Source organism: Kogia breviceps, chromosome 3 (genome assembly GCF_026419965.1).
Source record: "Kogia breviceps isolate mKogBre1 chromosome 3, mKogBre1 haplotype 1, whole genome shotgun sequence".
NCBI classification, from domain to species: Eukaryota; Metazoa; Chordata; class Mammalia; order Artiodactyla; family Physeteridae; genus Kogia; species Kogia breviceps.
The window spans coordinates 163917065-163940622 of NC_081312.1; positions in this window are offsets into that span (position 1 = coordinate 163917065).

A 23558-nucleotide genomic window follows, 5' to 3' on the forward strand; every position below is an offset into this window, starting at 1 on the left:
TAAATGCCCTTAGTCTAACCTATTACTTCAATCCAGAGATTATATTAATTACATAATTTTAATTTCATGGCGGCTAAATGATTCTAAGAAAGCCTTTGCTTCTTGCTTGAGATTTTTCTCATCCTTGGGCAAGGTTAATTTATCAGATCACACACAGGTGAAATAAGTTCTTAATGGTCAGTACTGTCAGTTCAGCCGTAACATTTGAAGCAATGGCGTATCTTGATAATGACTATGTGTAGCATGTCCATGATGATCTGTCTGTCCTCCTCCATCTGTGGGAAAGGCTGTCCTTGTTCTTCTCATAGAAGACCCTCCTGCCTTCCGTCACCGACCCTCTTCAGGTGAGTTAGTGACACTGCTAGGGTATGTGACAACAGTTGCTAACCAGTCCACGGTCTGCCTGGCTGTTTTTGAGATGTGTGACTCAGAGCAAGGGTCGCTGGGTCCCTGGACTTGACTGGAAGTCAAGGCAGGAGTACAATCTCCAATTCTAACAGGGGAGAAAGAGAAAGGCGGAGACAGAAAGAGACAGACAGTGACAGAGAGGAAGACAGAGACTGAGTTTTGGCTCTTTAACTCATCCCTGTAGGCTGGAGTCTGCTTCTAGCTCCCAAGCTCAGAGCTGCCTCCAAGGTGGCATATCCGGGGCAGTGAGCGCTGGCTCTTGACTTAAGCTACACACCATCCACGGCGGGTGACATCATCCCAAGCCCCGACATAATTGTGGAGCTTCTGTGATTTGAAGACAGAATAAGTCGATAACCAAACAAATAGAGCAACACAAACAAGCAAAGAGGAAAGCGCAGGGCATGAGTTGCCCTACAGCACCAGACCAATGATCAGAGATATCCTCGAATAAGTGCAGATTTGCCCAGGAACACAAAATGGGGGAAACGATGCTTTTGCTGGTTGCTAACATGCCTCCCAGGTTCGCTGGTCTACTGGTCCGGATGGAAGCAATTTGCCCCTCACTTCTCGCACAACTCCGAATGCAAGATGAGTGTGTGTGTGCACGCACACGTGTGCACATGTGCAAATGAGTGTTTATGTTTGTGGTGTTGGAGGACCGAGCAGGGGCTTACTTAAATGTGTAGAGTGCCTGGTTCATGGACTTGTCTCAAGCAATGGAAAGGAACACTAACAAGGAGAGACGTGGTGGCCCAAATCCCTGGGCCTCAGAGGACCAGGGCAAACAGATTACAAACAATCTCTGGACTCACCAGCATCTCACTAGTTGGCACCGTTCTCCCTGCCTCAACGGATGTTACTTTCTCTGCCCGCTCTCAGGATGAGAGGGGACCGGCTTGGTTTCCTCGCCGGCACAAATGTCTGTGCAAAGCCCAATAAAAGAGGAACAGAGAGGTGGTGATTACATTTCCCTTAAGCTCACACTCTCATTTCTTTGAAGCCCGTTTCATTTCTTGGAAACACTGCAGTGAGCTGAATGCGGGGAGGGGAGTGGGTGTCCGAGAGTGGGCAGCCCCCTGCCTGTGGCTGGTGTCCGCACATGTCTCTGGTTTCTGCAGACGGGACTCTGTGTGCCCCAGGCCCCTGCAGGGGGTACAGCTGAGTCCTTGTGACGTGCAAGTCCCGCATCCCTGGCACTTCATCCTCACCCTGAAAACTGAGACCACTTTAATTTGCTTGTAAAGAGGCCTCTTACAAGCCCTTTGAAATCTCTTACCCAGAGTTTTAAAAGCCCCGAGCCTCACACTAGCCCCCCGTGCATTTACCTCCACAGGCACGGCCCACTTCGCTCGGTGAACCCTGGACGCGCGGACACACATACATTTGGTTCTGTCGGGGAAGCCTAGGGCCGAGAGCCAGTAGCCTGGGTGTCTGGTCCTAACTTTGCGACTCGCCAGCTGTGGAAGTCTGAGAAAATCCCATGACTTCAAGACTCAGTCTTTCCACCTCTAAAATAAAAGATTTAGAGAGAATGTCATAGGAGGTCATTGGTCATTAGGTCAGCACTAATGCCCCATTTTTCTTTCATTCTGGAGTCCAACCAGGTGTTCAGAGAGTCGTGGGAAACATAAATGGCTTAAGATCCATAGAGACAGTGCACTTTGTCACAGCTGGGGCCTCGAGGCTGGTGGCCACGAAGTGTCCTAGCAGCAGACACAGCCATCGCTGAACAGGGTTTAGATTGCCAAAGCAATCCTCATTTTACTTTGAAATGGGCTGGGAAGGGATAAGGCACTCATCCAACAGCCTCTCCTAAATGCAGCGTCACATGCTCTGGCTCTCAAACAGGTGTTGCTATATCGGATTTTTAAAAAATCAGAGTGAACGGGTAATTAAGAAATGAGTTAGTAAGTGCTTCCTCAGTAATTTGTGTTCCTGCACTTGAATCAATAAATGTATGTGATGTTAGACTGAGGATAACAGGTCAGGGTTTCTTCTTTTTTTTTTTTTTTTTTTTCCGGTATGCGGGCCTCTCACTGTTGTGGCCTCTCCCGTTGCGGAGCACAGGCTCCGGACGCGCAGGCCTAGCGGCCATGGCTCACAGGCTTAGTTGCTCCGCAGCATGTGGGATCTTCCCGGACCAGGGCACGAACCCGTGTCCCCTGCATCGGCAGGCGGATTCTCAACCACTGCGCCACCAGGGAAGCCCAGGGTTTCTTCTTTTAATTAATCTTTGAGAAATGCATTTTAAGTATATGTGAGAGATTGTTACATATTTATGCATTTATGTTTATAAGCACAGTCTTCTTTCATCCTTCCTTCCTTCCTTCCTTCCTTCCATTCTCTTTCTTTCTACTGAAAATCAAATCATTGCACGAAAACTAACTGATGTCCCTCCCGGCACCTCCTTTGGAAATCGCCTGTTCGGGCATGTGTATCTCCTTTCAGTGAAATCAATGGCTGGGGTGAGTCCCAGCCCCAAGAGGACCTGACCGAGGACCAGGCTGCCCTGTGGACATGAAGCTTCTGCCTGTCTCCAGGGTCAGCTTTCAGCCACCGGTGGCCAGGCTGCTTGCAGGTCCCTCTGCTTGGGGAATGCTGGCCGCCTGTTTTGACTCTCCCCCGCTCTGCACACTCCATAACACAAAAGTGACACCATGAGAAAGGTGGGGAAAGAAGAGACTTCTCTGTGGAGGGTCTTCTGAGAGGGAAAATGGAATGTTATTCTCTAAATCTGTTCCCAGTGTGTCAGGTTTCTGTAGTTCTGTTTCTTTCTCTTCACACTGGAGCTGACTGTCCAATCCTGAAGGCTGGGGGGAAGGAGAGTTTTCTGTAAATAACACAGTCAAGTTCCTATGTTTTGAAAGCAAAAAGACCACACGCTCTTCCTTTTTGTCTTTTGGACCCTGTGTTCGTCAGGATTCTCCAGGGAACCAGAGCCAATAGGAGACACATAGATAGCCTTGTATATATTCCTTATAATAAGTCATATACGTACACGTGAATGACTTATTATAAGGAATAAGCTTAAGCAAATATGGAGACTGACCAGCCCCAAGCTCTATAGTCAGCAAACTTCACACTGATGGTACAGCTCCAATCCAAAGGCTGGCGAGCTGGAGACCCAAGAAGGGCCAATGTTTCAGTTTGAGTCCGAAGGCACGAAAATGCTGATGCTCCTGCTGGAAGGCTGTCAGGCAGAGAGAGAGAGAGAATTCTTTCTTCCTCAGACTATTTTTTTCTAGTCAGGCCTTCAGCTGATTGGACAAGGCCTGTCCACATTGGGGAGAGAAATCTGCTTCACTTCATCTACTGATTCAAACGTTCATCTCATCCAAAAACACCCAGAGTAACATTTGACCAGATATCTGGGCCCCTGTCGGCCAGACGAGTTGCACATACAATTCATCACCACAGCACCCATGTGTATCGAGCCTGAGAACAAGGCTTCTTTTTCTCATCTTTTGGGTGAATGGTCTTGGCCACACTGGGGCCCTGGGGTGGATAGGGGTGTTGAAATGTTCATAAACTCTGAGCTAGAGCCTTCCTCCGAACTGTGGGGCTGCTGAGAAGACATCTAGATGACTGGGATGACTAGGGCTGCTAATGCAGGAGGAGGCCCTGAGCAAAGCACTCTAAAGATTTCTAGTCTAGCTGCTGTTTTTCACTGCGTCCAAACCTACCCTGGGACCCTGGTCCTTCCCACATCCCTCCTGTCTCACACCTCTCTCTTCCTACTCCCCTGACCTAGTGGCTTCAGTCCAACTACTAGGCCTCTTCTGGCTCTCAGCTGAGGTAAGTGCATCCTCCAAGGGTCAACGGATCGCTCATTCATTGGGTGATAAATACCCGTAGAAATCTGACTGCCTCCCAGAAGTATCGCAACTGAAAGGTGGATTCAGTTTTTAAAATTTGTTTGTTTTCCAGCTTGATTGACGTAAAATTGACAAATAAAAATTGCGTATGTTTAAGGGGTACAGTGTGGTGATTTGATATAGGTATGCATTGTGAAGTGATTACCATAATCAGGCTCATAAAGATACCCATCAGGTCATATAGTTAACATTCTCCGTGTGTGCGTAGTGGTCAAATTTAAGATCTACTCTCTTTGCAAATTTCAAGTAGATGCCATGCTGTACATTAGATCTCCAGAACGTATTCACCCTGTGTAATTGAAACTTTGTTCCCTTTGACCGATATCTTCCCATTTTCCCCCCACCCTAAAGGACTGATTCTGAAGTACCCAAGTCTTTGCATTTCAAAGGAGAGAATATCTAAGATTGAAAAATTACTCACTAAATTCCAATCTGAGGGTTGGATGCCAGGTTTAGTGCTAAATTTTGTATCTCAAATTCTGTGCTCACCAAAATCTTTGGCAATCAATGGCTAATTCAAACAAAATAAGTGTGTGTGTGTGTGTGTGTGTGTGTGTGTGTGTGTGTGTAAATGAATATATACTGGTACAAGCTCAGAAGTTTTAATCGATTCTTATGGTTTCTACAAGTCATTTCTCTTTTTATTTACATATTCAGTTGTCTCTCTTATTTATTTTATTCATTAAAATCAAGTTCACAGGACTTCCCTGGCGGTCCAGTGGTTTAGACTTTGCCTTCCAATGCAGGAGGAGCGGGTTCGATCCCTGGTCGGGGAGATAGGATTCCACGTGCCTTGGAGCCAAAGAAAACCAAAACATAAAACAGAAGCAATATTGTACCAAATTCAAAAAAGACTTTAAAAAGAATTAAGGTCGCTATGGCACTATGGCCCACTTATGGGAATATATACCATGTTAAAAAAAACCTCTCCCTTTCATCAGTTTTAAATTTCTATATCACACCAAAATAGAGATCACTCTGGAAGGTAGAAAGCTGCCATTAATCTGTGCCAGATTTGCTTGACCTCGCTGATAATAAAAATGAAGCATGGCCATTTTACAGTCATGTTCTATTATTATTATTATTAATGCTATTAATTTTGAAAACAAGTCTAAAGCGTGGCAAGCACTCAGAAGTGAACAAAGTTAATGGAATTTCTCATGAGTCCAAAGAGGCACCTGGGCTGAGCATCTTAAACTGTGCTCAACAGGGAGGGGGGACAGGCCTGATGTCACGTTTTCCTAACGGGTGGATGACACGAATCTGCCTCTGATGTCTGAGCTGCGTGGAGTGAAAGACCCGATGTTATTTTTATATTATTAGACACAATTATGAGAAGCCATAAAAGGGGGAAAAAAATACACACTTCTGTATTCATATGGAAATGAGTGCCTCATTAGTAATAAAAGCTCCAGGTTATGTTACTCTGTAACCTTTTGTTCAAACACGCTGTCTGGAATTTGCATAAGTAGTCAGCTGTGTATATCTCAGGGCTATTGAAATGATGTGATTCGCCAATCTAGGCAGCCTCTTAAACAGTGTTTTTCTCCTTTTCTGGCACCCTTGTTTTCACAGAAACACAGCTGTACAGCACCGACCAGAGGCAGAGAGAACAGGCAGGGAAGCCCAGGACTCCTCCAGGGAGCCCTCCTCGATTAACGGAGCCCCACTTGGGGCCACTTTGAACGCGCAGGTGCAAGGCTGCACTGTGCCACTTTCGAATTTCCCACTCCTAAGGGCAGCAAAGGGTCCTGTGGGCTGGAAGTGGTGCACACGTGCTGACCAGGCTTGAAGCCCGCATGGAAACCGGGCTTATCCTCTAGGGTGGGCTTTGCAACCCCTTAATGTGCTACTGGAAAGGCTGGGGTGGGGGATGGCACGAAATCCTGCTTGGACTGACATCATCCTCTTCTGGGGAATTGAGTGTAACTCCATCAGGAACACACAGAATGCATTTTCCTTCAAGTCCACACATGGAACTAGAAATTCAGTGGGAAAGGAGAGCCTGGGAAGGGGTGGGAGTGTGGAAGAACGAGGGGAAAACGTGCCCTGCGGAGCTAATCACACGAAAATGTTCCAGAACGATTTGTCCGGTTTTGCCACCAGCTTGCAAAGTCTCTAGGATTCCCATCCCTTCCAAAGTCTGATGTCAAATGAAAATCCTTTACCTGCAAGTAAAGTGAGATTTGCTAAAGATTCTGGAAGGGTTGTGGCTCCTAGAAGGCTAGTGGAAGTAGCCTGGGAGAGTCTGCACTTGACTCATGTCGAAGGGCCAACAGGTGGTCTGCCTGCCGTAGATGAGCCTGAAACACGTTTGCTTTGTGAGTCTCGAAGGTTTTCCCACACCAGGTAAGGCTGGATGTAAGTCACTTTCAGGGAGTCTGACCCCACGACCTCTCATTTTAAATGGATGGGAAAGGGCCTGGGAGGGAAATTGTTCAAAGTACTGGGATGGCCCAGGGCACCTCTGCATGGATTTAAAAAATACATATCTGATGCAGAGAGGAGACACGAATTCTTGTCCCATCTTGTCACTAGCGTGTATGAACTTAGGTAAGTCAATTTACCTCCTTTTCTACTTTTCTGTCCTCCCACAAATTGAGAGGTGTGGAGTCTCTTGTCCCCTATGGCACTAAATCAAGATAGGAATCTACCTCAACTGACTCAGATACAGGTGACGCTGACACTTGACTCCTGAGGCCACCTGCCTGCGTGATCCTCCTCTGTTTTGGACAGCACAGAGTGGGAATCAGGAATCTTTGTAGAAAAACTTGGGATCATCGGATGGGGAAAGTCTGGCACAGTCAGAATGCATTGTGTTGAAGTTAGGACATAAAAACCCACAAAGGAGGATGTAGATGGACAGATAAGAGCTGCCCAGTCTTCAAAGAGACCCACGGAGACAGGGGATGGGGAAGTATGATGAATCAACAATGCCCTGCCTTACTGTTCTGCACCAAGCCCTGGAATCCAGGCAAGAAAAGCCAAGTACATTTCAGATGTAGAGAAGGGACAAAGGCCAGAAATAGGCCACTTCCTTCCAATAGAGCACACTGCTTTTTATTTCATAGGTCAAAAACGTCAACGATTAGAGATTTGCCAAAGAACCAAACGCAGCCTAAGGCAGCTGGACCGTGGTGAACTTTCTTCCTGAGATAAAACATATGATTTAGTGCAATTCCCCAAAGCCATCTATGGAGAACGAAAAACGTGCAGTTAATATACCACCAAGGATATACAGCTTCAGAACAGTGATTTGATCTAGGCTTGGAAAAATGATCATGTTTTCATAAGGAAGAATTTATTCTATTTAATAAGGACAGCTAAACTTGGCTAGAGGCTGTACTGGAAAAAAACCAAAACAAAACATGTAGGTGTTGTTCCAGGATTGAGGGAACGATTTTTAAGTCAAGTTCTTACCATTCTCTGATTATGGGACCTTGAAAATGTCACAGGAGCATTCTCTGGCCAACTGCCTCCTTAAATTATAATGAAAGCTCACATTTATGGAGCACTTTACATTTTTTTATGTCTACTTTACATTAATTTAATCCTCATAACAACCCTCTAAGCAGACACGGTCTCCGTTGACTAGATTGGAAATGCAGGCTCAGAGCGTTGACCAAAAATTGACCAAAGTCACACAGCTCGAAAGCAGCAGAGCTGGAATTCATATTCTGATCTTTTCAACTCTAAAGCTTGAGAGGTTCCCAGTCATCATGCAGTGTTATATACTGCCTCCCCCATCGTTAAATGGACACAGTGGTATCTGGGGTACCCTACATATCAGGCACCGCGCAGGGTGATGGAAAACCTCAGTTCTAGTTACTGAACCCCAGCTCTGGCAACGCCACCTCCACTACTATTTACCTCTTTGGTGAGAGCTTGGGAAACCATTGCCTTCTACGGATCTCATTGCTGAGTTGTTAAACGGAGAAAGTTTGCCCCACTCATCTGAAGACCGGGACTGAGTGACGGTCTCATGTCCTTTCCAACCCAAAGACTCAACAGAGTGACGTAGCAGGAAATGCATGCTCCTCCCCATCTCCACGCCCCTTTCTTCCTAAGACACACCCCCAGAGCCACAACCCTGCTTTAGCGCCAACCCTCTAGTCAATATTTCAATCCTCGTTTCTTATGTTCAAAAGAAACATGATCCATGAGTGTGGCAGAAAAAAAAAATTAAGATAACAAAAACAGTGGCTAACATTTACTGGGTCCATAGAATGTACCAAAGGCTATGCTAATTGCTTTGCAAACAACACAACAACAAAACAAATCAAAACGATGCTAAACCTCATCTTGTGGTCCAGGTTCGTAGTGGAGCTGGCATCCCTTCCTCTGAAATCCCTACCCCTCCAGCCACTCAAGCCCAAATTCTGACCAAGTGTTTGTCCACATCACACACTATGGGTGCTGGGTCTAAGGGCGCTGGACAGTTACATCCTCATTTTCCAAAATTCCGTTGTTTCTTTCCACCTCTTTAAAAATTCTCACTCTCCAAGTGTCAGTATCTCCATTGACTAATCAATAACGTGGTAAAATACTCATGTTTGATTGTTGATGGCTTACAACAGCTTAATGTGTTACCCTTCCTAGAAAGAGTCACCTAAAAAGTAGGATATGTGTTCATTCACAGGAGTTAGTGTATGAATGATGGGTTTTGGGACCGTGATGGCAGAAGAGTTTTAGGTAAAGGTCTTCTAGGCACAGACCTACTAGAGAATGGACTTGAGGATATGGGGAAGGGGAAGGGTAAGCTGGGACAAAGTGAGAGAGTGGCAGGGACATATATACACTACCAAATGTAAAATAGATAGCTAGTGGGAAGCAGCCGCATAGCACAGGGAGATCAGCTCGGTGCCTTGTGACCACCTAGAGGGGTGGGATAGGGAGGGTGGGAGGGAGACGCAAGAGGGAAGAGATATGGGAACATATGTATATGTATAACTGATTCACTTTGTTATAAAGCAGAAACTAACACACCACTGTAAAGCAATTATACTCCAATAAAGATGTTTTTAAAAAAATAAAAGGGTAAGTTTAAAAAAAAAAGTGATTGTGAGATTAGGGTAGGTTCCAGGTTTTCTGGAGCATTGGAGATAGTCAAGAAAGGAGAAGACTCAGAAATTCCAAGCCATTCTGAATGGTAAACATACCTGAGAGACCCTGCAGGTGGTACTGGGGACAGATTGCGTGGCGCTCTATTGTGGAGGCGTCGTGAAAGGACGAACAGAGTGTTAGGTGTTTTCAGCCCAGCCAAGGCACTGGGACCCTTTCAGCTCTCTGGACTTGGTCCCGCTCTTTAACGTCAGTGAATTGGGCCAGGTGATCTCTGCTGCTTCTTCCAGCTCAGGTGTTCTAGGCTGGCAGGCTCCCTTCCAACCTTCCTGTGCAAGTATGACGAGCTCAAGCTGAACAGCCCCAGGTATTGGCTTTTAGGATAAATTCAGACGTGCTTGGAGATGGATGATGAGGATGGAGGAAGAAAGATTCCTAACCCTGTTTACTCAAAGTCTCCCCAGTTTACTTGGGCCGCCGAACAAGCACACACATTCCCTAGAACCTGAAAATTAAGACACTCAACCAGGGCCTCGTGTTGCTGTAGAAATAGGTGTCAGGAATTTTCAAGAAAATCAGCAAGGCAGCCAGCAGGATGAAGAGAAAGGGTGGTGCTGTCTTTTGTTGAGAGAAATTAACTTGGCTACACACGCACACACAGACACACACGGCTTGTTTTACCACCAAGGTAAGAATGACTGAGTGAGACTGACTGTAATTTTTTATTATTATTATTTTAAGATGTTATTATTTTTTAGAGCCGTTTTAGGCTCCCAGCATAATTGAGATGAAGGTACAGAGATTCCCCGTCTACCTCCACACATGCCTAGCCTCCCCCATTATCAATATTACTCAATAGAATAGTATACTTTTTTTTTTTTTTTAACCAAGGATGAACCTACACTGATGCATCATTATCATCCAAAGTACATAGCTTGTGTTAGAGTTTACTTCTGGTCTTGGACATTCTATGGGTTTGGACAAATGCATAGTGACAGGTATATCCACCATGATAGAAGCATAAAGAGTATTTTCACTGCCCCCAAAATCCTCTGTGCCCCACCTGTTCACCCCTCCCTTCCCACTCACCCCTCACCACCACCGATCTTTTTACTGTCTGCATTGTTTTGCTTTTCCCAGAATGTCAATATACATGGACTCACGGAGTATGCAGCCTTTTCAGATTGGCTTCTTATACTTAGTAATGTGCATTTAGGATTCCTGTATGTCTTTTCATGGCTCCTTAGTTTATTTCTTTTTAGCCCTGAATAATATTCCATTGGCTGGATGCACTGTAGTTTATTTATCCCTTCGCCTACTGAAGGGATAAAGGAAGCAACATCTTTGTTGCTTCCAAGTTTTGTCAAGACTGACTGGACTTCAGCTGGAAGTGTGCCTATCTATTTCCCCACCTGTTTTAAGACTATGATTCATGAAAATCCAGAGACCACCAAGCTGAGCTCCCTGTGCTCTACTCTGTGATGACCTAGATGGGCTGGGGGTGGGGGGGGGAGGTACAAGAGGGAGGGGGGATACAGGTACACATATAGCTGATTCACTTCGTTGTACAGCAGAAACTAACACTGTATTGTAAAGCAATTATCCTCCAATAAAAAAATTCCAGAGACCATGTCCTCTTTTTCCTTGTAGGCCTAGCACGTCGCACAATGTCGAGCACAAAAAGAGCACAAAACGTAGCTCATGAGTGAATTAATAAGGTAATAAACATTGGCCCCCACTTGCCTCTGCCTCATTCCAGTCTTCAAGCTGTGTACTGATGGTGGACGGTGAAAAGTGATCCTATTTTTTGTGATTTCTTTCTCTACTGTTCTCCCTCAAGGTTCCCTCCATGTCACCTTTCATAGTTTCAAGTGCATTCGCAAATCTGTAAGTGGGTGGGTTTCTACATGTGTGTAGGGTGGGAAGACAGAGCAGCCAACACTGACTGCAAATGCCTCTGGAATAGTCCTGCTTGGGGAAGACTTGATATGTTTGAGGCACTTAAAAAACAACTACTGGGAAAGAATATTTTAGTCTCTGCATGAACGACATTTTTTCTATTACCTATCTTTCTGAGAATTGAATTTTCGAGGACTAAATGGAATTTTGGTAAGGGATTCTATTTCAAAGTCATAAAAAATAAAGGGTCACCCTAAATATGTGAGTTGGGATGAGGCTGAGAATCCTCATTGCCCTGTGGTTTTCTCCCTCACTTCCAGCAGGTGTCAACTCACCTGTCACTTCATCGGAAGGGTCTTCCCTGACCACCTCTATAACAGGCTGCTCCCACTCACATTACCATAATACTCCCTCCTCTTACTCTGCTACATCTTTCTCCACTGGACTTTCACAGCTGTGACATTTACAATATTGTATTTTACTTACTAACTCAGTCTTCCTCACCAGAATGTAAGTTCCAAGAGGGTTCCATTCACCACTGTACCCCTAGAGTCCAAAACTGTGCCTGCATAGTAAATAATTCATAGCTGTTGGGTGAATGAAGAGATAAATAAATGAATAAATAATTGATTGAATGATAAATGCAACAGGGAGGAGAAATTTGAAGGTGAGGTTGCTCTTAATTTTCTCACTTTTAATGGCTATTGTGGCTAAACGAATTTGTAGAATGAGAAAGAAAAAACACAGCTCCAGTGAATTGTGTATAAGATGGGTGTCTTAGTCCATTCAGGACTGCTATAAAGAAATACCATGGGATACATGGCTTATCAACAACAGAAACTTATTTCTCACAGTTCTGGAGGCTCAGAGTCCAAGATTAAGACACTGGCAGATTTGGTGTCTGGTGATGTCTCTTTCTGGTTCATAGACGGCTATCTTCTCACTGCATCCTCACCTGGGGGAAAGGGCAAGGGAGCTCCCTGGGGCTCTCTTTTATAAGGGCACTAATCCCATTCATGGGGTGCTCCACCCTCATGACCTCATTACCTCCCAAAGATCCCATCTTCTAATACCATTACATTGGGGGTTAGAATTTCAACATATGAATTGGGGGGTGGGGACAGGACACAAACATTCAGCCCACAGCAGCAGGACTGGGCTAGAAGGGGGGCAGCCTTGTATGCATTTCTTCCTCTCTTCCTGCCTGTTCTCCTGGAACTCTGGATTTGATTGCATTCCATGAGGGCAAGTCACTGAGCAAGAACAGGGCTGGCTTGGCCCATCAAGACCCTTCTGAGGCCTGCACCAGACAGAAGAGGGAGCTCTGGAATTGCCCTGCCTCTAGGGAAGACCTTGCATAGCTTGCTTGGCGTGAGATTTGAAGGAGACCCTTGTGATATAGGAAAATGAGTATGGGGTTTGGAATCAGAGACCAAGCTCATACGTCAGCCTTTCCACTTAACTGGCTACATGAAGACCACTTTTTTCTCATCTGCAAAACTGGTTCTAACACTTTCCTTTGGGGTTGCTCTAAGGATTTAAAGACACATGCCTCTGACAAGAAGTGGAGTGCGGTGTTAACAGCAGACTCTGGGTCCAGATCATCTGGGCTCCAAACTTATGCTTACTAGCCATATGGTTACACACTCCAGTTTCTTCATAGAGCTGTTGTGAGGATTCAGTGAGTTAAGGTCCATACTTGCATTCCTAGCACAGAAACCATCGAATAAACATTAGTTATTATTACACTCATAGAAGACACCTAATATTTAATACATGCTCAATTAATGGTAGCTCTTATGATTATTTACTTTAAGTCCATTGGTATAAGTATAGGTTTGGGGACCAGTGCTTACATCCCATTCTAAATTCCTGTGGTCATGGGTGTAGCGCAAGATGTGGAAACTTCCTTTCCTGTTTTTCCAAACAGAGGATGGTTGTGCTCTGGTTACATTTTTTCATTTAACCCAAGAGTTAGCAACATGCTTTGTCGATATAACCTTCCACATATTATGCAACAACTGCAGGTAATCATGTCAACACTTGCGGTGGTCAACAGCCATCCTAATATCTGTGTCCATCTGTAAGGTTTATCCTCCTGTCCAAGTTGATCCTGTTTCTCCATGCCCCCAGTCGAGCTTCATCTTAATCTTGACTGATAGCCATTCCTGGGCTTGTTCTCCTGAAAAGGCAAAAGCTGGGTGAGTGCTTGGCAATGGTTTTGGACGTGGGGGAAAGGAGTTGAGAGCGGGGTGGAGGCTGCGGTGCCCACGCCCTGGCCATCCTGCCTTTATGCCAGTCAAAGAAGAGCCCGGAAGGTCACCCAGGGATGAATTTGAGCTCAGGGAATGTCTTTGCCAAGTGCTAGTTATTGCTATAACTGAAACCTTGACTTTCCTTCAAGATTATTTCCATCCCTTCTGATGGGCTTTTCTTTTTGGGGAGGTGAGAGGTGGGGAAGGTGAGTGAGAACACTGTGCTGGAACATTCCCCATCCTCCTTCCCAATTAGGCCTGTGAACTGACCCAAACCTATCTTACTCTGGGCTTTCTGGAACAGGAAGGAGCGCTAAGCCACACAGGCTGCCAGAAAGACCTAAAAGTCCTAAATGAGGTCCCTCTTGTTCAATGAAGCTGTGGGCAGTGTCATTTAAAGATTCCTGAAAGTTGTCAAATAATCAATACTCCATAATCCAAAGCCTATGTGAAAACTGCCTGAGAAACAAAAACTCCCCTTTATGGCAGCCCCTTGGTGGGGAACCTGGAGAAAATGTGGGCCGAGAATGTCTATGGAAACAGCTTTCAACAAATAGAACTCCAGTCATGCCAGGAAAGAACATGATTTTACCTTCCCTGTAAACGTTTTGGCCAAAGCTGAGTGTGTTACAGAGCCTGTATTGGAAGGTAACAGCTCTGGGATTTTTTTGCCCTCCTGTTCAATCCCCAACTCTCTAATTCAACATATTGAATGCCGGGATTGGTTTGTGTAGGGGCGGGAACTCCACACTGCAGTCTTGGGAGTAAAGGAGAGCCAGGCATCAGTGGCCTGCACTCATGGCTGCCTCTTGGTGAGATGCCATGTTATTTATTCACACCACCCCTTAGTTCAGCGTCGCAGTGGGGAGCATGTGCTTGGGACTGAAAATACCTGGATTTCAGCGCTGACCCAACACACTGGGTGTACAATTCCCGAGGCTCAGTTTCCTCACCTGCAAAATGGGGATAAGAAAGAAACCCAAGTCATAGTGTTGTGAGGGTTAGGTGAGATCGAGTTCTTACAGAGATCCATCATGGGCCAAATGACATTTGTTATTATCATGATATTGAATATCTCTCAAGGTAGCAGTTTGAATGTTGTATGAGAGAACCGCCCAGAGTCAATAGCTCGTCAGCTCACTCTCCAGGGTGGAACTCAGCCTTGGCTAAGGTTGGCATTCTACATAGTTCCATGTTTGGTTGGCATCTCGTAGGACAGGGACAGGCTTTTTCTGTGCGACTCTCTTCCTAGCAGGTATGAAACCTCCCAGTTGGCCTCAGGTCAGGTGGGGTGGGGCAGTACCTACCATCCCTTCCCTTCCTGGCAGTTTTTCTCTCTCCCTCCCAGTGAAAACCAGCCAAGTGACCATGTCCCCAGTCTTCTAAGACCAGTGAACCCAACAGGAATCTTGGAACCCAATTTTTTTAAAGACCTGAGGGCTCGCAGTGAACCACGTAGCTTATAAGCAGCTTGGCCTCCTTGCTGCGTACAACAGGGTAACAGGGTTGCACGTGAACCTCAGAACACTTCACTCACTCCCTCCTGCCTGTGCCATTCCAGTGACCAGAGCAACTGATTTATTTTAGCCTTGACCATTACCGTGAGAAAGTTGTTCTCAGACTCCCACTTCTATCATCTCATTACGTCTTCCACTTAAAAGGGGAAAATGCTACTGAAAGGGGGCCAAGTCCAGGAGAAAGAGCATTTGAGTTGTTGCAGGTTCTGGGAAATGTGTCTCAGACCCCGATGATCGCAGTGTGCACAGCAATAAACTTTGCCATGGGTCGTTTTGCCAATATGGACTTTTAAAGTCTCAGAACAGGTGATACCCTTCAACCTCGTAAATTCACTTCTGAGAATTTGTCTTATGGAAATAATCAGGGATCTATACTTCCTGGGCATCCCTGCTCTAGTTTACAGCAAGGATGTTCCTCACAGGAAAAAACGGAGAGACAACCCACTGAAAGAGATTGGGTAAATTAATTATGGGGCAACCATTTGATGGATTGCTAAGTAGCCATTAAGTAAAAAGACAAGTTACAAACCAGTATGTAAAGAGTGATTCCCAGGCTTGTAATAACAAGATAGAAGCTTAAACAGACAAAATGCTAACACTTTCCCCTGGGTGGTAGAACTACATAAAGCTTTTAATTACTTCCATGTAACTTTCCGTATTGCTGAAAGATTTTAACTACAAATATACATTAACTTGCAATCCAAAAGGAAACAAATGTTATCATAAAAATAAAGAGAAAGCTTGTTAGACTTGGGCTTCTCTTCTGTCAACTCCAGACATATGATCCTGTACAAGCCACCTGATAACTCTGCCCTGCCCCAGTTGCCTCATCTGTAAAATGGGAACAAAACATGGGCCCATCCATCAACATAGGGTTGTTGTTAAGCTCAAAGGAGAAAGTAAAGGCAAAGGGGTTTTATAAACATTAAAATATACACATATAACATATATATATATATATATATATATATATATATATATATATAGTGTCTTTATCCTTATTATGAGATAGAGAACACTAACATACCACAATGGTAGGATTAAGATGAATGAACCCCAACTATTTCTGCTACATTATGGCATTATCCTATGAGAATCCCTGTAGTGTTACAGAATATTTTAATGCTATATAATGCCTGTCTCAGTGATAATCTACAAATTTGTTTGGTATCCCAGACGAAAACAAAATCTTCTCTCTTTGAAGGATGTGAGCTTTCACTCTTTTAATCACAAACCGATGCAGGCATTTTCTCTTCTACTGAGAAATGTGCATTAAAAAAGAATGTCAGTTTTCTTTGTCTTCAATGGACTAGTCAATCAATAAGGTGAATGGGAATGATTCGAAACACTGCAAGTTTTCTTTTTTGGAGTTGCCCGTGTTTAGAGGGTAATTTGGTTACAGTCTTAGAGCATAAGGGAGCATAAATTGTAACCAAAATAGGACCATTGAAGACAATAAAGGAAACTGCTATTATTAAAAAAAAAAAAAAAAAAAAAAGCTGAGAGGGAGAGACATTTGGGGAATGGAAATTAGGGCAGGTTTTGAAATATTTTCAAACCCATTTACTACCATCTGTTAGGACTCTGTGTTGCTAGGAATTTATTGTTTCCTATCCATGAAATCCTCTGACTATGGAAAACAAATTTGGTAAAAGATGATTAAACTTCCTTTCAAATGATAAAGAAGTAAAGCAGGGATGTAGTATAGAAGGCTTGGAATCAGAATCGTGGACATGACTGTTAAGGAAAGTCCCTCCTCCACATTTTTAAAAATATAGGGCCTTTTGAATTGTCCTAAAGCCTGCTCTACCACTTTGCTCCTTCACCTAGGAGGGACATTTAGCTGATTATATAACTTTTACGAAGATCAGACAACAGGAAATGAGTTCTGTCAAGTCGTTTGCATAGGGCAGCCTGCAAGGGCAGTTGACAGCTGAAGATTCCCTGAGATTCCTAAAACTGAAGCCAGTTTAACATTTAGATCCATTTCTCAGATTGTGGAATTAAAAAAAAAAATCTGTAAACAGAATGAATCTGACTGTGTTGTGAAAATGGAAATCCAACAGTAAATGAGAATGGTTTTGCAGCAAAACTGTTTGGGTGTTAGAGATTAATGAGTGAATTTATAAAAACAACCTGTATTAGCACAGTGCTTTTATAGGCCCAAAGGGCCAGCTAAACTGAGCTGGAAATTCTCATATAGATCCGCAAGTTCTGCTCTTCTCTCCACTCATAATTCACCTGCTCTCAACCCTCTATTAGTTTCCCATCTCACCCAGAATCAGATTGAAAGTCTCTCTTGTGTCATGTAGGACTCTATATGAACTCACTCTACTCAAGAGATACTTGGCTTTCTTGCTGTTTCTTAGTTGGTGACCTCCCTGGGGCCTTTTTCCTATTTCCTCTGGCTGGAAAACTCTTTCCACAGATGACTAATCCTCTCAACTCGTTTTGGTTTTATCCTAGGAAAACTTTCCCCTATGACCTATTAAATGAAAATTCCCCATTTCCTTGAGAGTGAGTACCACATAACTTTGTATTTATTTATAGACTGTCTGCTCCACCTTCTAAAATGGAAGTCCCATGATGGTACAATTAGTTTTGTTCACTGTTGTATTCCCAGCACAAAGCGAAGTGCATGGGTAGTACTGAGAGAGATTGGAGTATTTATTGTTCAGCAAATATTCATTCCCTCCCCTGCCTTTAGAATGCTACTCTGCCACATTGATGTTTACTTGGATAAGCCCCTTGTTTTGACCTCATGGTGCATGAGGAATATTTTCCTTCCCCTTGACTTTGGTTCTGACCATGAGACTTGCTTTGGTTGATGGAATTTTAGTGAACATAAATAGGTGGAAGTTCCAACCATCCTTGCCTTCTAGACATGAGAAAAACATAATTCAAATAGTTGCTGAAACTAGGATGATGAGAAACATGTGGGGCCCACCTGGACCCAGCTTACAGCCTAAATCCAAGCTCAGCCAAGTCCATCCAAAATCAGCTGGGCTCCAGCTGACAGAAACACACATGAGCAGGAAATAAACACATCACTCCAATATGTTATTATTTTTTACACGGCAAAAGCCAACTGATATAAGAAGTCCAAAATGCTTATTGAATGAATTAATAGTTACGATTTTAGTGTTTTAAAAAATTCTATTCTATGAATGTATAATGAAATCTTTTCATCTTAAAAATTTATATGAAATCACACAAAAACCCAAGGATGGAAGATGTGATTCGGTGCTAGAAAATTTGTTACCCTGGGGTAAATGTTTGACAACACACTCTTTTTTCAATCAAGTTTATCTGGTTTAGGGGAAAGGTATAACAAATAGTACTCTACTTCTGGTACTTCAATGGCAGCAATTAAAGTAAATATCCAGAAATTTTCATGTTTTCTTTTGAACAATGGATGGATATGTGTGTGTGTGTGTGTGTGTGTGTGTGTGTATGTGTGTGTTTTAGGGTAAAGAAGATAGTGGAATTCAGTGGGTTGGAGGGAAGAGAGAAACCTCCAAATTGAAAAACTACTTTTTAATATCATAGTGTACACCTAAGTTGAATTATACTACTATTAATTTTGATATGGATCTTGGTAGAGGTACATATACTGATATATTTTGAATGCAGGTGACTACTTTTTATAAATACATATTTTCCTTTTCAGTAGATTCACAGCACTCAAATAATGCATGCTACCTATCTTTCAATTAAGAACAGTTCCTGGGAATTCCCAGGTGGTCCAGTGTTTAGGACTTGGCACTTTCACTGCCTGGGCCGGGTTCAATCCCTGGTTAGGGAACTAAGATGCCACAAGTTGTGCAGTGGGACAAAAACAAACAAAAAAACAGTTCCTTAAATCAGAGAACACAATCTTTGCATTTTAAAAGAATTTTCAGGAAATTTCCGAAAGAGCATTTTATGTAGGTATTTTTAAAAACTGTCATATTATTCATTATTTTTTATGGACCATGAAAAGGAAAAGAGAAGCCAGAAACAAGGAAACACTGCTGTTTTAAAGAATTTTGAACTCAAAATTGATCTATTGTCCCAGTGTCTCTGCAGTTTTACTGACAGTAAAATTCCTAGGAGAATTCAAATGTTTGTAAAGTTTGGGTCTGTAGGTTTTCCAGTTAATGACCTTTCGGAGGCACTTACAGATTGCAGGATTTCACCAACTGTGAAATATGGCCAGCCATAAGATGACACCACCACTATTGCATCAACAGAAACAGGAATCAGATAGTGAACCAGAGAATGATGGACCGTGGGTGCCAGTTTCTGAAAACCCATAAATCTTGGAGCGTCCCTAGAATGTATTCAGTTTCTGGTGGAAGAATTGATGTGTATTTGCCAAATCTGCCTTCTGATCTACTGAACATCCTTCATTAGAAGATGCCACCAATGGAGGAAAAAACCCAAACTCGTCTGACTGTATTCACGAACATTTCTGCAAATGGAACATCATTTTGCCATTATGATAATCAGATAAATGTGTTTTGTTTGGTTCAGAGGATTTAAGAATTTTTGACCTAATTATGGAATTTTCATTTTAAATCTGAAACATATGGGTATATATTCAGATATGACATAACATCCTCAAGTGTGCAGAAAGGAACATCCTGACAGATGTTCACAGTGGATTGGTTATAGAAGAAATATCAGGTGTGTTTTAAGTTATGGCAGCAGCTAGTTTAACTTTATTGCCAAAGAAGGGAAGAGAGCTTAACTTCTGCCTTGCCTCTCCCAGTTCATTGCATTTCTCAAATGCACTTTCCTCCAAAGATGTAGTTTTCCTGCCAAGGATGACCTTTATGAGTAGTCAGAATAGATTGGTTTCAGGACTCAATGTGTTTTTCTGGGATGCTTGGACATCTGTAGTGCTAATAAAACAAACCAACAAATGCTCCTTACTCCAAAGCTAAGGATTAAAATCCTCCCATCCTTTTTTAGGGCTTTGGTTCTTGTTATATAAAAACATTCCTCAAAAAGCAATTATTTAATGTCTTCTCTGACTTTCCACACTTAGTGTAACTGAAGAAGGTTGGTGATTAAATCATTGTTGTATGAAAGCATAGAGCTCTATGAATGTTTACTGTGGCTGTGAAGGTCACCGCCAAACACTAAGAACCACCCTAATGTCTGGCAATGGGACATCGATAAAATAAATCAGCTTACTTCTATGTGATGGCATAGCCACTGAAAATAACATTAAAGAAGGTTTATTATATAACGAGAAAATATTCACCATGTGCGAAGTGAAAAAAACAGTTTATAAAACACTGTAAAATATGATGTCATTATTTTATTTACCATTGCAAATAGGCAAAAAGATACATACCAAAAGGTTAATAGGGGTTGTCTCTAGGTGATGGAGCTATGAATAATTTCAATGATCTTTTTACACATATATGTCCTAAATTCTCTACAAATGAAATGATATAAATCACAACACATATCTTCCCATGGTGAGCACTTGATAAATGTTAGCCCCAATATTAAAATTCTTATAAATAAATAAATAGAACTATTACATTTTAAAAATTATTTATTTATTTATTTATTTATTTGCCTAGAGCCCAGTTTTATTGTAATGGCTTCCAAATGCATCTGCCCATCCAGATCATCTGGGGTGTTTGCTAAAGTTACTGGCATTCTTTTCTTTTCTTTCTTTTTTTTTTTTTTTTAATTTTTATTGGGATATAATTGATTTACAATGTTGTATTAGTTTCAGGTGTACAGCAAAGTGAATCTGTTATACATATATATATATATATCTCCACTCTTTTTTCGATTCTTTACATTTATTTTTATTAAACGTTAGTTTTAAAAATTCCACTTAAACTTCTGAGATCCGGTTTGTTTAGTGCATGTATGTAGTGGCAGACATCAAATAGAAGTCAGGGAGTAAATATAGGGAAAATGTCCCTCTCTGGTTGGGAGTGGGTAGATGGGAACTGCACCATGGACGGTGGGTTGAGGACACTGAAAGCAGACCTTGATTGCGTACTTTGTGGTGCTGCGTGGAGCCATGTTTCTTTGGCATTCGTGAACCCTGATGATGTCGTACCCTCACTCACAACAGAAATTCTGGAAGTCTGTGGTCCCTTCCTCCATAGCATTTCACTTCCTTCAGAATTAAGCTTGTAGATATATCTCCAAACCACTGAAAAGACATGAAGAATAATTCTTAACTCTACTTACTTCCTTAAGAAATTTTTTCATCCTTTCTGCATCTCAACAATATACTATTATCTTCATCATACAATTAAAGGTTTTTTTAAGTTGCTTTTTTTTTTTTTGAGTATAGTTGATTTACAATGTTGTGTTAGTTTCAGGTGTACAGCAAAGGGAATCTGTTAAACATATACATGTACCCACTCTTTTTTTAGCTTCTTTTCCCATATAGGCCTTTACAGAGTATTTTTTTTTTTTTTTTTTTCTTTACAGAGAATTGAGTAGAGTTCCCTGTGCTATACAGTAGGTCCTTATTAGTTACCTATTTTATACATAGTAGTGTGTATATGTCAATCCCAATCTCCTAAGTGGCTTTTTTTAATTGAAGAAAAAATGTAGAATAATTACGTGTATCTGGTTCTAGAAACTACCTTCAGATGCTTTAAAAAAAAAAAAAGGGCATATATAATTTACAAGTTGAAACAGTTTGTTCTCTCTTTTTGTTATTTTTTTTGCACTGAAATTTCTCTTTCTGCCTTGTGAAATGATAGTTAATTTAACTTAACTGACCTTAATAAGAATTCAAGTTAGGTGTATAAAATGCACATGATTTTTATACTCAAAATTATCAAATTTTCTTGCAAACAAACCTATATTTCAAAGTAAACTCAAAAAATTTAAAACAAAGTTGAAGTTTTATTCCAGAAGCTAATTCAGAAAACATTACTTCCTTACAAGGCTGTTAAAAAACTGATCACCATTTCTCAGCCTAGAAAGAACAGAATTTGTGTATTGTGTGAAAGTGTTTTTGTATCTATCTTTGCTTTGCTAAGAAACTCATTAAAATTCATTGTAGAAAGTTTGGACGTTATTTTTCAAAGAGAAGAGTAATACAAACGTCAAGGAAAATTGGGGACCTTGAGAAAAAGCATTAGGTCAAGAAAATGGAAATTTTAGAAAAAGTTTAAGCATATTCAACAGTTATGCAATGGCTTCAGACAGAAACTCATTTTGCTTTACTTGAAGCCCTCAACTCTTGTGCAAAAATTGGCTTGCTTGTAAAACGTTCATGTTCGTTTTGTTTAGAGATTGGAAAAGAACCTTCAGGAAAATATTTTGTTTATTAGTTCAGAGAGGGGAAAACATCCTTGGGGGAAGACGTGATTTCACGAGATTATTCTTCTACCTACCCCTGCAGCCTCTGCTACTCCTAGTTGTCAGCTTCTCAAAAACTCTGTTGAGGTACTTGAACAATGGTTGCACAGAGTAAGCATTTACTATGATGGCATCACCCCAGAGGCGCACAGTGGTCTCAATATTTGCCTGTTTTATCCACTGATAAAGAAGCAGTACAAGAGAAAGAAAAGGGAATTCGTTTTTAAAAGTACACTAAGCATGTGTTTTAAAAATGGCCACAAATTCTTCGACACTCTTCCCATTGGGAGGTGGGAGACTAAAGGCCCCCTCTCTGCCCAGTGAATCTGGGCTGGCCTCAGGGACCCATTTGTAAGCCACAGAATGTGGCAGAAGTGACATTGTGTGGCTTCCAAGACGAGCTCAGAAGAGGTCATGCAATGTCCATCTCGTTGGTCAGAACATTTGATCTTAGAACCCTGAGCCACCATGTAAGAAGCCCAGCTACTCTAAGGCCGCCATGCTGTGAGGGAGTCCAAGCCACACGATGTGGTCCTACCAATGGTCCCACCTGAGCCTAGCCTTGAAGTCATCCCAACACAAGTGGGAGTGAAGATGATTCGCCACCCCACAGCCTAGATGATTCCAGCCTGTTTGAGTAACCCCAGCATTCAAGTCTTCCCAGCTAAAGTCCCAGAGAGCAAAAAGCAAAAAGAATCCATCCTTGCTGTACCATTTTAAATTCCTGTCCAACAGAATTTATGAGCATAATAAAACTGATTTTTTCAATCACTAAACATGGTTTTTTAACATTTTTATACATCGGGGGCGACTGGTGCATCACATAATCTGGATTTTTGAGGAACTGGAATACATTTTTGAGGAGATATGTTAGATATGTTACTCTGAAACTCCATTTCATTTCTGAGGTGGAAACACTTAGATTATATATACTTGGTGTTTTAATAAATTATAGGGTATGAAGTGCCTTTAGCTTTCAGTATAATGAAATCATGGGGTATCTTTATTCCAAGTCTTTACTTGGAATGCTTCAAACTGGACAAAATAATTGCTTCCACAGACACTCCTGTAAGGAAATGACATTTTGTTTTCTGTTGGACTCTAGCCCAGGTTGGGCCATTTCTGGTGTCAGTTTACCAATAAATGCTCATCTGAATGCTCTGGCCCGACTAGTGACATATGCTGATCACATCGTTGGGCAAACA